The 15,094-nt window shown below is 34.9% G+C and overlaps 1 long non-coding RNA gene across 1 annotated transcript; it reads right to left on the bottom strand.

Moving 5' to 3' along the window:
- Positions 1 to 3,907: 3,907 nt before the first annotated feature.
- LOC130052507 (uncharacterized) lies at positions 3,908 to 14,769 on the bottom strand. Its single transcript, XR_008800853.1, has 3 exons — positions 14,370 to 14,769; positions 10,811 to 11,185; positions 3,908 to 6,683 (listed from the first exon to the last, which is right to left on the bottom strand). It is a non-coding gene; the product is annotated as an uncharacterized LOC130052507 (long non-coding RNA).
- Positions 14,770 to 15,094: the final 325 nt, after the last annotated feature.

Below are 15,094 nucleotides of genomic sequence, written 5' to 3'. Positions count from 1 at the left end.
CATAACACGATCGGTATGAAACACCATTTAATCAGTCTATCTAATAAAAAAAACTCATTGTTAATATGCAAAATTTTCTTTCAACCGTGTTTACTTACCTCAGATGGGCCAACTTCTTTCCCTGGAAAACTCCATTATGATGACATCACAAATTACGTCATTCAAAACAGAGCATGCGCACTTCGAAAGTGTGTAAGCCATGCTCGCAAGGAAAAAAGATGGACGAGTGCTAAATCTTTACACACCTGTTACACACATCTCATAAATCCTGTTAAGTAAACGCTTCAGGATTTTGATGGTAGATGAACTATTTAATGATTTTATGCTGATTTTTATAAAAATCCAACTGAACACCACCATTTTCGTGTTCCTTTGACCGACCCCGTGTTGATTTACACGTGTGCCTTCTTATTCACTGGTTCAATTGACAGGGCTTACAAACACACACACACACACACACACACACACACACACACACACATACGTGTAACGCGTGTCAAATGAACACCTTAACTCCCCACCTGCAACTGAACACTTCTACAGTTATTGGTATTTTAGTACGAAAATTTACTATTTGGTACTAAAAACAACATAGAAGACATTGCTGCGGTCGAAATTTGTGAAATATAGTTTTATTCACTCCTTGAATTTTTGCTTATCAAGTGAACACTTTCCTTTACACACTGTCAATTGAACACTTTCCTTTACACACAGGCAATTGAACACTTTTCTTTACACACGGTCAATTGAACACTTTCCTTTACACACAGGCAATTGAACACTTTCCTTTACACACGGTCAATTGAACACTTTCCTTTACACACAGGCAATTGAACACTTTCCTTTACACACAGGGGATTGAACACTTTCTTTTACACACGGTCAATTGAACACTTTCCTTTACACACGGTCAATTGAACACTTTCCTTTACACACAGGCAATTGAACACTCTGAAACACGCGGCCAGTTAAACACTCTGATACACACGGGCAATCAAACACTTTGAAACATCCAAACAATCATTCTCACCACGCTAAATACATAAGGCCAATCTCTAAAACTTACAAAAAAGTGTGAAACGATTACATAAATGGAAATTGGGATGGGATAGACAGGGAATCCACACATTTCGTTGAAATTATCGCCTTAAGAAAATCAACAACAAAAAAGGGGGGGGGGGGATAGTATTGATTGGATGATTGATTGCTTATATAATTTACGTCCCGTCGAGAATATTTTATTCATATTGAGACGTAACCAGCTTTAAGCGGAGTACCTATCCAATGTATCCATAGGGTTCAAGGTCGTAGCAGTGAGGGTTCTTTGAAATATCGTGCGAACACCTACTACATGTACGACCAGGGATCTACGTTTATAAGGTCACATCTAAAAGATCCGTGATTCTCACTTCTAAATGTCGAGCGTTTGGCGAAGGAGCAATCACTACCAATTTCAACGTCTTAAAATTGGGTTTGCGAATGAACGGTGCTTGAACTCACGACCTCCCGGTTACGAAGCGAACTCTCTACCATTGAGCTACCGCGACCGGTCGGGGGAGGGGTAGTAGTGTCCATAATGATAACTTTAATTGTAATAATAACTTATAATAATTATCATTATATATATATATATATATATATATATATATAATATATATATATATAAAGCACTAAATAATCACAACTAGGTACTGAAAATTTTCGCCCCAGCCCGGGGTCGAACCAGCGACGTACGGCACCCACCGCCAAGCAAGATTGTCAAACCAGTGCGTAAGTCCACTCGGCCACAACGATTTCCCTGATATATATATATATATATATATATATATATATATATATATATATACTTCTATGATTATAGACTCCCTCGTTTGTCAATACATGCTGTACGAGCCAGACTCGGTAGTAATTCAACCAAAAAGTATGATAAATAAAATCAAAATTCTGTATAATGCAGTGCCTAAAAGATCTAAAAACAAGTATTAATAATTATATACATTTTTTGTATTACTTTTAAGTTTTTTGTTGACTTTTGATATAGATAAAAATTAGATATCTTTGTAAAAAAAAAAATGTTACGCGATATCTTAATTCCACTCCAAAAGGTAACATTTTCATGAACATTCTGTGTAAATGTAACTACATAGATGTGGCCTTACAGAAAACTTTAATCAAACGTTGCAAAAACCATAAATTGTTTGAAAATCCGGTGTATAACACCAGTTTATATAACTTCAGAATCAGGATTTGCTCCAGATTCCTTCATATACTGTTACAAAAATATCTACATGTTTATGATATGTACATGGAAATTATGTCAATTTTGACTATCATCTCACTTTGAAATATGAGGACAAAATTGTAATAGAAAACCCCAAAATATCACGATTTTCCTTCATCTTAGATATTTTTGTTTAGAGATTTCGTGCTTTAGGCACTCATTACGTCCTCCCCTTGGATAATTCCTGGTTTCGCCCCCGCCACACGCCAACAACTAAATATCCGCTAAACGTGTTGGACCCCCCCCCCCCCCCCCTCCCACTAAACACGTCTGAAACACACTGAGGACAGGGATGACCAAATTCAAGGGAATATATTACTTTCTGTTTTTGTTCAAAAACTGGACGTGTCCTCTCATGACTTTTGTAATACAAATTCACCAGGATGATTTTTAAAATCTTAATGTTTTACATAAGCTCAAATAATTGAAGTCCAATAATATCCATGTGGTGGAAATATTGCTTGCAAAAATTAATTTAGAGCTCTGTATGAATGACTTGATTATCTCTTTTAATTCAATAGATCTTTTTAATTATATATACAGGGCTATTTCATAAGTAATTAATGCGCACATCGTTGTTTTGTTTTTAAAAAGAGAGCAACAATTCAATTAAAGAAATCATTCATTCAGTTGTGGATATGTCGAATTAATTAAGGATTATATCTCAATTAGATAATTACTCTCACTAACATAATTATTGCACGCATCAATTTAATTAATGATATCATTAATTCAATAGAAGAGAGCAATAATCCATTTATTGCGCACATTAAGTGATGTTAGCATTAATGAATTATTGCTCTCTTCAATTGAATTGTAGCATGCATTAATTCTATTGTTGGTATCATTAAATTATAATTCATTTGAGGAGAGCAACAATTAAGTTATTGTGTGCATCAATTCAGCGGAATAAATAATGATATCAATAATTCAATTCAAATGAAGATATCATTAATTATTTGAAGAGATCTTTGATTGCAATGTTGCGTGCATGAAATGAATTAATAATATCTTCAAATAATTAAAGATATCTTCAAATATCTGAGTTTGTTATTTTGGCGCTCCATAGATCTAAAACTATTCCTAGTGGATTCCAGTGCTTTCTGACTCAAGACATCATACCAGTTCTTGCCACAAATGAATCTCACCATACAAGTGATCTAGCCACCTCTCTTTTAATCTCTTCATAGTATTCATATACGTAAGAGGATTTTTCTCCTTGAAAAGGTGATATTTAAAAATTTGTCACTCTTTAAGGAATTTTATGATCCCCTAATAGTATGTACATGTACCATGATAATTTCTGAACTGTTCGGTGAAAATGTTGACAATCAAGAATCAGTCACTGGTTATTCATGTGAAATTTAGCTATCTCATATGAATAAACTCTTGATTATTTTACTACAATGTACCATATTAACCAATTTCGGAAATAATTCCTTATTTGTCTTAAATTTTAATTTGATATAAAGATCGAGCAAACTGAAACAATAAACCAAAGTTCACATTGAACACCAGTGAGGCAATCATATACAAATATCAAATTCATATATTACAGAATTCATTAAGATATTTGAATTATTCTAATCTTTTAATGTTTCATGGTAGCAATGAAAACAGCAGGTCTTTTATTCTCAGTCATATATTTTATTATATAACAGGGGATATTACATGTACAATTAGTAAATATATATACATCATATATGTAATTGCATGTGCGAGAAAAATGTATACATACATACATAAGTAATTCAACCACAGACATATCCATAAATTTACATTTAATACATTGAATGAATTGAATATGTCCTTTGATTAAATAATCAACAAAGATGGATCCATATGATAATACATGTATTTGTAAAAGAAAAAAAGGAGTTCCATTTCTCATACAAATGATATAGGTAGAAATATCAAAATCAACAAGAGGCCCATGGGCCACATCGCTCACCTGAGTCATCTTGGCCCTGCTGTTTTGATTTTTAAATGCTATTTTATCAATCTTTATTCTCATGAATAATGTGACCCAAACCTAGCTCTAAAGAACACAACATTACTAAAATGAAATCATATAAGACAAAGATATGACTAGCATGATATTGCTGTTCTGGATAAGACCAAGGTAAAAAGTCGTAGGTCTTGGTATGATATGAAAGACCTTGCCATAAGTAATCAATATACAAAACATAAATGCCCTATCTAAAATAGTCCTGGATATACTTAATACGTTATACTTTCTTAAAAGTATGTCAAACTCAGAGTTCAGGGTCACAAGGTCAAATAACATAATATGATTGATTGTTTTAACTGTTTTCCGCCACACTCAACAATTTTTCAGTTATCTGGTGGTGCCCAGTTTTTATTGGTGGAAGAGAGAACCCAAATACAATGTACCTGGGAAGAGACCACCGACCTTCCGAGAGTAAACTGGGAAACTTTCTCAATTACCGGTGCGAGCAGGATTCAAACCCGCGCCAACCAGAGGTGAGAGGCTCCTCAACAAGATGAAAGGTTTTATCATAAGAAATTCATAATATATAATATATATGAAAGATCTACCTTAAACACAATGTAGTTCAGGACATACTGAATAGGTCAGATTTGTTTTGCCATAAAAATTGTATATACAAGATATGAAAGCCCTAGCTTAAATAGTTCAAGAGATATCTTTAAAGAATTTTCCTTTATATCAGCTAGCATATAAAACTTTGACCCCCTATTGTTACCACACCATAACTCCCGGGGAAATGATTTTAACAAACTTGAATATGCACTATGTCAAGAAGGTTTAATGTAAATTTGTGTGCTTCATACTAAATTTGAAAAGAATTCCGTTATTTGAATCGTAGATTGATCGCTGTGCGGTATCTTCATCTTTCAGTTATAGAATTTAGTTAAAAATGTTCAATTGTTAATGTCGACGGACTACAACAGATGCAGATCAATAGCAATATGTCATCTGAGTTTACTCAAGTGACCTAAAATTGTATAATTTTTCTAAAGCTTTTGAAAATTGATAATGCTATAAAAGCCTAGTCTGATCCCTTACACCCCATTTCCATAGTTAAGCGTAAAAACAGACTGGTGGGGATGGGGACCAAACTTAAGAAAGCTGTGAGATTAGTTCAATATTCAAACCTACAGTATTTGAATAATAAGTATTTAACCCAACTGGGATGATTTCATCCTAAATATTTCACTAAAAATATTTGTGAGGATATTAGTTCACACAGACATTATGTTTCAAAATGAGTATGAGTATGGAAATGAACTGGGGTTCAAATTGACTGGCTACTTAACATGGCTACATCAACAAAGAAATTGAAATCACTTGAAGCTGTTTTGGGGTTATATGTGGGTTTAGAAAATATTTGAAAGTATGTTTGGAAACAAGTATAGTGGGAAAATATGTTGGGAATTATTTAATATTAAATTCATGAGACAGCGATGCAGGAATGCAGTGATAGAGGGACTTAAACATGCACTTTTTTTCTCTGCCATAAATTGAAGTTTTTTTTATAAGGGGTTCATCTGAAGCTCTCTTTTCAAAGAGCTACGGTTCTGCATCTAGTTTTTGAGGAGAAGATTTTAAAAGATTTTCCTTGTATATATTTCACATGTAAAACTTAAATCCCCTATTGTGACCCCCACCCTACCCCTGTGAGCTTTTTACAAACTTGAATATGCACTATATATGAATGTAAAACTTTGATTCTCTATTGTGACCCCACCCTACCCCCAGAGACCATGATTTGCACAAAACAGGAACCTTTCGTGTGAATTCAACTTTCCTGGTCCAGTGGTTCTTGAAAAGGTTTTTTTAAATGACTCCACCCTATTTTTGCATTTCCATGATTATTTCCTTTTTGAAGGGTGCATGACCCTTTATATGAACAAACTTGAATACCCTTTATCTATTGATGATGCATACCAAGTTTGATTGAAACTGGCCCAGTGGTTCACTCTGGAGAAGAAAATGAAAATGTGAAAAGTTTATAAACAGACAGACGACAGGCAAAGGTGATCAGAAAAGCTCACTTGAGCCTTTGGCTCAGGTGAGCCAAAAAAGTATACAAACATGTTTAATGTTAAACTTGTTTGTTTTATTGCTAAACAGCTCCATTGCCAGCATCTACCCTTACTGAGCTTCCAGTGTCAGACCTTGATATCAATCATCATCACTCATTTTGACTATCCAGGCCAAATTAATCTTTTTGCAAGGGTGAGGCCTGGCTGTCCTGTCGAGGTTGAAGTTTGTACTTCCACACTTGGCGACCCAGTGGATTGATCCTATCCAATCCTGTAAACTCTAGGTCTTGTTCTAGGATCTCATCCCATGTCAGCTTTGGTCTACCTATGAAGTTCTTTTCTGTTGATAACGATGCATAACATTCTGACAAATCTGCAAAAATATTTAGAGAAGTGATTAGTAAAAGGTCTTCATAGAAATAGCAATAAATGTATAAATAGATAAAAATCATAATTTCTATTTCTACAAAGTAAGTGTTTATCAAATGATCAGCTGTAAATTACCTAGGCTGTGTCAAGCTGAATGAGCTAGTTTGTGCAGAACGAACAAAAATTACACCAAACACAGCGACACCTTTTGGAAATTTTATTTTTACAAACTTGAATCTGCACTACAGAGCTGTATGTCAGGAAGCTTTCATGTAAATGTAAACTGCTCTGGCCTAATGGTTCTTGAAAATTCTCTATACTTATTTGAATGTAAAACTTTGATCTCCTATTGTGGCCTCGGCCAACCTTCCCTGGGAGGCATGATTATGACAAACTTGAATCTGCACTATTTCAGGAAGCCTTTACGTATATTTGTATTTTACTGGCCTTGTTATTTTCCTACTTCTTGTGAAGATTTTCCCTATATATTTGTACATGTAAAACTTTGATCACCTAGTGTGGCCCTATTCTACTCCAGGGGGTCATGATTTGAACAAACTTCAATCTACACTTGTCCGGAAGCTTTCATGTAACTTTCACATCATCTGGCCCAGTGGTTCTTTAGAAGAAGATTTTTAAATGACCCCACCCTATTTTTGCAATTTTGTAATTAGATCTTCCCTTTGAAAGGGGGTGTGGCCCTTTATTTGAACAAACTTGAAAGCCCTTCACCAAGGATGCTTTTTGTCAAGTTAGGTTGAAATTGGCCCAGTGGTTCTTGAGAAGAAGTCAGAAATGTGAAAGTTTACAGACAGACAGACAACAGGGAAAAAGAATGTTCAACTTCAGTGTTACATGAAAATGTACTTCAAAATCACTCAACAACAATTATAATATTGCTGTATGGAAATTTTCTGTCCAAAGAAAACAATGTAAAAAAAATGATGTAATCTACACTCTACAGCAACATGTGAGAATAATGAACGTGAAATATATATTCTGAAAAAAAAAACAAGAGATGTTTGTAAAACACATATGCCCCACATGGTGCAAAATTGAAAAGGGTTATACACACACCTCATTTAATTGATAGTATTATCATCAATTCAAAATATTGAGCAGACAATATCTTCCTATGTCAAGAGTGAATTGACCATGTGACCTAAAATTCAATAGGGGTCATCTACTCCTTATGCTGTACCAGTGTACCAAGTTTGGTACGTGTCAATCAAACAAATAATTCTTAAAATATAGGAGACAATATATTACTATGTCCAGTTCAACTTTTGACTTTTGACCTCAAAATCAATATGGGTCATCCTCTCCTAAAGATGTACCAGTGTACTAAGTTTGATGTCTGTCAAGTAAAAGGGTTATCAAGATATTGAGTGGACAGTATATTACTATGTCCAGTTTGACCCTTGACCTTTGACCATGTGACCTTAAAATCAATAGGAGTCATCTTCTCCTGAATATACACCAGTGTACTATTTAAAGTTTGATGTCTGTCAAGCAAAGGGTTCTGAAGATATTGAGCAGACAGTATATTCCAATGTCCAGGTTGACCCTTGATCTTTAAACATGTGACCTCAAAATCAATAGGGATCATCTTCTCCTGAAGATGTACCAGTGTACCAAGTTTGATGTCTGTCAAGCAAAGGGTTCTCAAGATATTGAACGGACAGTATATTCCTATGTCCAGTTTGACCCTTGACCTTTGCTCATGTGACCTCAAAATCATTAAGGGTCATCTTCTCCTGAAGATGTACCAGTGTAACAAGTTTGATGTCTGTCAGGCAAAGGGTTCTCAAGATATTAAACGGACAATATATTCCTATGTGAAGAGTAGATTGACCCTTGACCTTTGACCTTTTGACCTGAAAAACAATAAGGATCCTCTTCTACTCATAACTAACCAGGGTTTGACACTAAGGCACGTCCGACCGACCGAGTCTACTAAATGATAGGTCCGGTCGGGTAAAATGTCGATTTACTAGTCCGACTGGTCATGTTGATAAAATAAACAAGAAACTTTATTTTAAACCATAAGATATCTTATTTTTAACTTTAAAAAATAACTGTAAAGAGTTTGCGAGCAATTTTGAACCGCGTGATGACAAAATCTCTATTTTTAGTTCGAATACATAGTCGCTGTCGGAAGTGATGTTTTACGACATTTACTCTTTGTTAATGGGTGTAAAGTTATATTTCGGATAAATATATATAAACTGAATTTATTTTCATTTGAAAAAAACCCCAGTTTATTTTAATTGAATATAAGAAAGTGTCTATCACAGGGATCGAAATTAACTTTTTTCACCACTAGCAAATTTTAGCTAGTGGATTATTTTCCAACTAGCAAAATTGAGCTTTTACTAGCATTTTTCAATCGATTACTGTTTTACATGAATTTAAGAAAACAAGCATGTCTCTTTATCAAAATTTTGGGAAAATCTTTTAAAATCTCCTTTAAAGTGCAATAATAAAAATAAGATTGCGAATTCTTTCATTTAAAATTCAATGAATTATCAGACAACATACATGGTGCGGGTCATATGGTACACTTGTGCGGCGTACTCGCTGTCCAGAGATCTACCACCTATTAACAGCATCATGTGGATTGAAATCTTGAAGACTGTTTGCGCCAATTTAAACTATATGTTCAAAACTTTTGGAAATTTCATCTAAAAAAATTCTAGTTGAAAAGAAAACCCCGCGAACTCGAAGTGTTTGACTATAGAGTACAGAAGGACACCGCGTGAAATGGTGACACACTGTCATGTGTTGTTTTATATAGACACGGACGAGATCAATATGCTTGCTATTTAAATCAGACGTCTCTGAGACATCCGAAGTGTGTATGAAGTAGGCCATCGACTGAGATGACCTTGGCCTTAGTTATTTATTCGATCCACGTTTACTTTTTCAATACTTGTATATTCATTCTGTAAAGAGTTTCTATGCACAAGACAAGATTATTGTAAACTTCAAAGTACAGCCAATAAACCGAGGAAATCCGGGAAAAAGATTGGGGTTTTTTCACTCGCAAAAAGTTGCGATCACTTGTGATTTTTTACTTGCAAATTCAATTTTTAACTCACATTTAGCGAGTATTTCCCCTTAATTTCGTTGCCTGTATCAAATGAATAAATTAAATCGTAAATAGTCATTTTTTGTTGTTGACACATGTGCGGGAATGTCTCGACTTCTCGTCCTCAAGGAAGGATGTTCCGAGAAAAAAAAAGGAGTAGATTGGGAAGTTTGAAAATAAAAGCACCAAATTGAATGACGAGACTAAAGATGTTTTTGAGACAATTAAGTATGTTTTAGTTTAAACTTAACGTTTGTCATTTGAATTAAGTACTTAAATATGGAGAAACCATCAGGGTTTCTTTTCTCTGGAAAGTTGGTCAGGGCTAGTGGATGTAAGGTCAGGTCTAGTAAATATTATTTGAAGTAGCCCGACTAGTCTAGTGCTCAAGAAAGTAAATGTCAAACCCTGCTAACCCACATATGAAATATCATTATCATCAAGTGAATGGTTCTCAAGATATTGAGCGGACAACACATGGTCTACAGACCGACCGACAGACCGACCAACAGGTGCAAAACAATATGCCCCCTCTTTTTCAAAGGGGGGCATAAAAATAAACTCCAACCACCTGTCCATTTTTATTTCCAAACAAAGATGAAAATCTAAAAAATAATTTTATGACTAGGCCAAAATAAAAAATGTGTTTGTTTCAGGTCGTTTGCCCGACCCTAAATATATCCACCGACCCTATTAATTTTTTTCAATTTTCCGATTTCAATTCATCGATATACGAACTATTACCCGAAATGCCAAGACATCTATAATTGTAATATTAAAACTCCATCACATACTGTGTATTTTGTCAATTAAACATTGTGCTCTGAACCCATTTTTTATCTGTTAAACACATTATATTACAACTTTAACTATAAAAGTTTCATTGATTCGAAGGCACTTATTTATTTTTATAAAAAAAAATATTTAAAAAAAAAAAAAAATAAACCTACCTACCAACCCTTTTTTTAAAAATCAGAGGCGACCTAAAACAAACATTTTTTTTTTGGCCCTATGTGGCCTAAAATATTTTGTATACTTACTAATTTCAAAACTCGAAAGGAAATGTTATCCATGTGAAGCCATCTTGCTCTGTTCATCCTCTGGGGAAGACAATTAATTCTTTGATTTTGCAGTTTGTGTCATGACTACACCATGATATCTTCTAATCTCGTCATACTATCAGAAAGTAATTTTGGCAGTTGGCAAGTGTATCAATGGTGTTACTTCTTCATGATCAGATCTTCTATATTGTGTCATATTCAGCATAAAGTAACAATTAAGGGCTATCATCTAGTTCTGAGGTACTGAGGAAGGGCTGTTTTTCTCAACACATAGCCTTTCTTCTGGTATTCTTAGGGATACTTTATTCATCTTTTAATTACATTTCCTTCTTGGAGATTAAAAGTTGAAGACCACTGAAAGAAAAAGAAGTGATTTAATGAATTCCATGTAGTTTATCGAATGTGCTGACCAGAATATTATCTAACTGTAGCCCCCCCCCCCCACCCCCCCACCCCCCACCAAGCATGCAATGTCATACATGTATCTGAAATCAATACTTATAAAAATTAATTAAAATTAAAATCTTCAAATATACAATCTTGTTACACATCTCCTATATTTTTCACTTACGATAACTCTGAATTTTTAATAAGTGAGTCCTTTTGTCCACAAACTTTTAATAACCCCTCATAAACAATTTACAAATATGATATCAGAAATAATAATCTAAAAAATTATCCTGTTGTTTATAGATGCATGCCATCAACATTAAGAGTATAACAAATAACAAAAGCTCTCCTGACATTGTGCCATTCTGAAAGAAATGAGGTGCTTATACCCCCAAAGGCAGGGGGGTAACCCAGAATTGTGTCTAGAGAGCGGAATAATATATTTATGGAATTAACCAAAAAATTAGTAATAATTTTTTTTTAGCTATGAATTCATGTTAAATAAAGTGCACCGCCATGGCACATGATACGCCCGTCACATATTGTTAACAGTATAGATAGTACCCATTAAAACATTTTTTTTTTATATCACCTTAATTAAATGTCACAGTGACCTTAAAGTAGGATGCGACACACCTTCTACCTAAGATGCATTAGTTGACCAATTTTGGTGATTCTAGGTCTAATAGTTTTCAAGTTATGAGCCGGACAAGTTTTTGCCATATATGGCCATATCTTCTTAATGAAAAGTCACAGTGACCTGGTTTTAATGTGCGACACACCTTCTACCCAAGATGTATCTACAGACAAAGTTTGATGATTCTAGGCCTTGTAGTATTTAAGTTACGAGTCGGACACGAAAAAGCTAACAGACGGACGGACAGACACACCATACCATAATACGTCCCGTCTTAAGACGGGCGTATAAAAATTGGTCATGGTAGCTCAGTGGTAACACAGTCTTCGACATTAACCAGTGGCCTGATGCCCGAGGCCAGTAAAATCGGGATCGGGCTTCTTAAAATATTAAACCCTGGAGTCCGATGGGCCTGTAAATGTTTTCTTATATGTTCTGTATATATTACAAATAAAGCGTGAGATTGACTCAGACTAAATGTCATGACTTAGTAGTCAAATTTCGCATAGAAAAATTATCAACCATGCTGCCTTTTCTGAAGTATAGGGAGGGGGCTCGTCCGGGAAATTCAAAACCACCCAAGCGTATTTCACAATCACAACCATCCGATAAAAAAAACCCCAAAAAACTGTCGTACGAGGAGAAAAAAACGAAAATTCATGCCCCATTGGACCGAGGGCAGTGTTCAAAATTAACCATAGACCGAGTATATGTCAAATGGCACTGGTCTATGCCAACTGTAATTGAGATAGACCAAATTGTCTATGCCAATTTTCTAGATTTAAAGCAATAAAGTTATCCAAGAGGGTCTTGCATGGTCAGTCGACGTCTGATAAACATTATGAGGAAAGGATGATATTACAGAAATGGAAAGAAAATACACTTTCTAAGTATATTAGAAGTAAATGAAAATGTTTTAAATTTCTGTTATTATTTTTTCAATGTTGTGGTCTATGCCAATTCGATGAGGTCTAAGTCATCTTATTTTGGCATAGACCTGTGGTCTATACCAAGTTTTAAACCAATTTCGAACACTGCTAGGGTAGGCCTTGGCTAACATTTAAAAATGTTTTGTACGTGGTGTATACAAAACAGAGTTGAACATGAGCTGCTGATGTATCTGCGAGATTAATCAGTCTATGCGAAAGACATCAGACCGTCGGACCTGACCGATGTGCAGTGCCTCAGGTCCGATGCATCATTTTTTACACCGGATCGGAATGTCAGATGTCTCAATGTCCGGTTTTGAGCTTTACTATCTTGATGCGGAGTTTGTTATAAGTAAAAAAAATAGCACACATCCAAATACGTAAATGAATTGATTAAAACCGCATGGACTGTCTAAAGTATTATACGGGAAGGATTCCTGGAATAGTATTACTAGTATAATAAATAAGATTCCCTTGGTTTTGCATTTTCACGTGTTTCACTTTTTTACATTAGGTTTTTCGGTCTGACAAAATTTGGTTCGGTCCGGTGTGTTCATTGATTACACTGGACCGAATGTCCTGTGTGGTCCAAAAACTTTCGCATATACTGGATTAATATGTTGAAAAATAATATAATCCTTTTAATGTCAGTTGTTCTTTAACTATGATCATCTTGACCTGTATTTTCCTACAGTAAAAGAACTGTGCATAGAGTAGAATCAGCAAATAACAAGAGATCAAATTAGAAAATAAACATTTTGGGCCTGCAAAATATTGTTCGGGCTTGCACAATTATTATACTGGGAGGCCCGAAGGGCCTGTGCTTTACAAAGTTTTTCGTGAAGACTGGTAACAGGATCAAGAAATCATGGTTTCGAGCCATGCTTGTACTTTATTTAGGGTGAAAATGTAGATAGTGAGGTGAATGCTCCATCATCATATTTAGCATTCAAAAGAGAAAGTTGCTGGTCTTTCAGATGAGACCTTTAAACACCACATGCATGCGTCTAAATGTGTGGCACTTCATACTACTGAAATATTCTCTACAGGTATTATACTAAAATCAAACATACACATACATGTATATTCATATATATGTTAAAAATTTTAATTATCATTTTAGAATTTTCTTCTTCTGACAAAATGATGCGCAAGTACATAAATGGAAGCTATGCCGCTATATGTCATGACACTGTACAGCTTGATCAGTTGATACATCACATAAACAGTCACAGATGTAAACAATCTAGAAAAACTCAGTACACAACATCACCCCTTAATTTTGAATTGTAGCTGAAGATCATTCTGCCAAGATCGAAATGCAGCTTGGCAATGATTAGCGAGGGTTATATTATTCTTAAAAAGTAGATTGAAATCAAAAGTTAACTGCCAAAGTTATCAGGAGACAATAATCCATACATGGTTCGAATTTCCTCCACTGCCACCTAAAGTGCACGTGTAAACAACGCGTGTGACATGCACCACACCCCGACAGGCTACATTGTAAACAAGTAAAATGCATTCAGAGTAATAGTTTTACATATGATATTCTGTTTGGTTTATAGTCTTAGTAGCTACATACCTATGTGGTACACCTGTACCATGTGCGTACTGCAAACAGTGCGGCGTAATGTACATTTGCATCCTCGGGGATTTCAACCCGGACAAAGTGGAACTTGCCAATCCGAATACATATATATCTTTCGTTTTTATTTTTGCATTTTATTTATTTATCTATTTATGTCATGGCGTTGGGAAAAAAACTTCAAAGTAGGGAGACAGATGAAAAGGGGGATACGGTCCAATCATCCAAAAAAAAGTCCCGTGTGGAGGGGTGGGGGTGGGGTTGATTCCTAAGGACTTGGCGCATATCTATTTGTTTTTAAATGTGAAATTCTATCCAAAATCAATATGAATTTTTAGTATACAGAGTACATTAACTGCAAAGATTAAATTTTAGAAAAAAACCCAAACAGTTCACGTACTAGATTAGATATATCACTTTCATCATCGGAATTTTCAGTAACTCGGGTACTCTGTCGCTTGTACATAACACGATCGGTATGAAACACCATTTAATCAGTCTATCTAATAAAAAACTCATTGTTAATATGCAAAAATTTTCTTTCAACCATGTTTACTTACCTCAGATGGGCCAACTTCTTTCCCTGGAAAACTCCATTATGATGACATCACAAATTACGTCATTCAAAACAGAGCATGCGCACTTCGAAAGTGTGTAAGCCATGCTCGCAAGGAAAAAAGATGGACGAGTGCTAAATCTTTACACACCTGTTACACACATCT

The sequence above is a fragment of the Ostrea edulis genome, chromosome 3, assembly GCF_947568905.1.
Source record: "Ostrea edulis chromosome 3, xbOstEdul1.1, whole genome shotgun sequence".
NCBI lineage: Eukaryota > Metazoa > Mollusca > Bivalvia > Ostreida > Ostreidae > Ostrea > Ostrea edulis.
Note: the sequence above shows the minus strand (reverse complement) of the source record. Positions and strands in the feature narration are given on the sequence as shown.